Genomic DNA, 2,655 nt, shown 5'->3' with positions numbered 1-2,655 from the left:
CATTTGTTATCAAGGGAGAAACTGTCTTTACTGAAACTCATGTTTGGATACAGGTTTTCTGCAATGTATGGTCCTTGGAGAAACACCAAAGGGTTGCATATGTGGCCTGCCTGCGGTAGGTGCCCCCTCAATGCACTAAGAAGCTGAGAGATCCAGGAAAGGGGAAAAGAGGGAGGAGGGATGAGTAGTTCATCTATCAAGTTTATATAGATGAAGAAACGGAGGCTGAGAGAGGTTAAGCAACATGCCCGAGGTCACACAGCTAGAAAGGGATGGAACCAGATTCCAGTGCAGGTGTTTCTGACCCTACCTTCTCCCAGAGGCAGAGGCCAGCTTCCTCGTGGGCAAAAGCAGAAAGACACACCCTTTAGCAGGTCTCCCATTCCTGGAAGCCTGGCAGCCATGCAGGCATTCACCTGGTTTCCTCTCTCTTTCTCAGGACTGCTGTAAAGGTGTGCGGGGAGTCTAGATCTCTCTTCTGGACTTTGAGATTTCAGAAACAGAATTCTGTCCATGGCTCCTTATCACATCCGCACATACAGAGAGAGCAACCACAAGTGGGTCGTGGGCTTCTTCTCCACAGGGGTGAATGAGCATGCCTTGACCACCTTCCTCCAATTGCTGAAGCTGCCCTGAGCACTTGTGCTCTTACCTGGGGGGCCCCTCACACTACTCCTGCTCCCTGGCTCCTGACTCCTCATGGTGTTCAGCCTCAGCCTCAGCCTCCTTCCTGCCCTGTGGTTTTTTGCCAAACGTCCCTGAAGGAAGTATAAAGACAGGACGCTGTGCACAGACATGTCTGACATCACCAAATCCTACGTAAGTGAGCGTGGCTCCTGCTTCTGGGTGGCTGAGTCTGAAGAGAAAGTGGTGGGCATGGTGGGAGCTCTGCCCATTGACCATCCCACCTTGAGGGAGAAGCAGTTGTGGCTGCTTCACCTCTTTGTGGACGTTGAGCACCATCGTCAGGGGACAGCAAAAGCCTGGTCAGGACTGTCCTCCAGTTTCCCCAGGACCAGGGCTACAGTGAAGTTGTCCTTGGCACGAATACAGTGTAGTTCTCTGCCCTGGCCCTCTACCAGGGCATGAGCTTCCAGAAGACTGTGAGCAGGAGGCTAGTAGCTGTTCCTACAGTTCATTCATCTACCACCTCCCTTCTGCTCAGGCAGGGGGTCTCTGATCTCTTTCTTTGTGTATTGGTCGAATAGAGTCCACTCTGCTGTAGCAGTAAGCTATCCCCAACCTTTCAGTGCAATGACACAATAAAAGCTTATTGTCCATTCTCATCTGAGTCCCTCGTGTTTGATTGTGGGGTTGCTTCTGGGGCTCTGCTTCATTCAGTCTTTTTGGGTCTTCTGTGTGTTGATGAAAAGAGTCAAACTCTGTAAAATATTTTCAGAGATTTATTCTGAGCCAATGAGTGACCAGGGTGTAAGGGTTACAGGAGGAGGAAAGAAACACGCAAAGTAGCTCAACAGTCAAGACAGGTTTATTTTGGAGAATCAACTTGAGGGGGCTTTCACCAATTTCAGTCAGGAGCACTCTCTCTTATAGACTAAGAGCATTTAAGGGTTTTAGGGTGAGAGTTTATCACAGGCTTGGAATGCTTCTGTGTGAAGTTTATTGCAGGGTTGGAATGTCTCTGGTCAGAGAGGTGGTTACCTTGGGGCTGACATCTCTCTGGCCAGAGGGGAGGTTATCTCAGGGCTGGCATGTCTCTGGTTGGGGAGGGGTTTATCTTAGAGTTGGAATGTTTCTGGTCGGAGATGTCATTTGTGGTTTATGGGCATGCTGGCATTAAGCATTAGGATGATGGCATTTGGGTTGGAATTCGGTGGTTGATCAAGGGGAACTTTAAAATGGTGGTGCTTGTCCAAGACCGCGATGCTCCTGCTCTGTTAATCCAGACCCTATGGTTATAAAAAGGACGAGGGGTGGCATTTTCTTTCTGGCTACTTCCTGCTGATGGGAGGATGGAGAGTTTCCTGGTCTCAGATTGACTGAAGGAGTAACGCTGTCTGTGGGTGTTTTTGGGTAGATGTCTGTGAAATAGCCATGATCCTGTCAGTTAAAAATCTTTGAAAAAGATTAAATAGGCAGGGTAAAAACATTAGTCCTAGGCATATCCTTAGGAGAGGGCCCAGAAACGGGATGACCCATGCTATGATTTCGTTCCCAACCAAGAATTTATTTAACTGTTTTGGTATTCCCTTAGCTTTTCGGCCCTTTCTTTAAGTAATTTTATTATTATTATTATTTTTTTGAGACAGAGTTTCACTCTTGTTCCCCAGGCTGAAGTGCAATGGTGCAATCTCGGCTCACCGCAACCTCTGCCTCCTGGGTTCAGGCAATTCTCCTGCCTCAGCCTCCCGAGTAGCTGGGATTACAGGCATGCGCCACCATGCCCAGCTAATTTTTTGCATCTTTAGTAGAGACGGGGTTTCACCATATTGACCAGGATGGTCTCGTTCTCTTGACCTTGTGATCCACCCACCTCGGCCTCCCAAAGTGCTGGGATTACAGGCTTGAGCCACCACTCCCGGCCTCTTTAAGTTATTTAACAGTGTTTCTTACTAGGCCCAATTGGTTGAGATAGAAGCAACATTCCTTAACTTAATGAGAGGCAGAGGTGCATGTTTGGAAAAGCCCATATGT

The 2,655-nt window shown here is 48.4% G+C and overlaps 1 pseudogene; it reads left to right on the top strand.

Moving 5' to 3' along the window:
- The first annotated feature begins 440 nt into the window (after positions 1-440).
- On the top strand, positions 441-1,180 carry LOC118147284 (N-acetyltransferase 8-like; annotated as a pseudogene).
- Positions 1,181-2,655: the final 1,475 nt, after the last annotated feature.

The sequence above is a fragment of the Callithrix jacchus genome, chromosome 14 (genome assembly GCF_049354715.1).
Source record: "Callithrix jacchus isolate 240 chromosome 14, calJac240_pri, whole genome shotgun sequence".
NCBI classification, from domain to species: Eukaryota; Metazoa; Chordata; class Mammalia; order Primates; family Cebidae; genus Callithrix; species Callithrix jacchus.
This window is presented reverse-complemented; position numbering and strand designations above follow the sequence as displayed.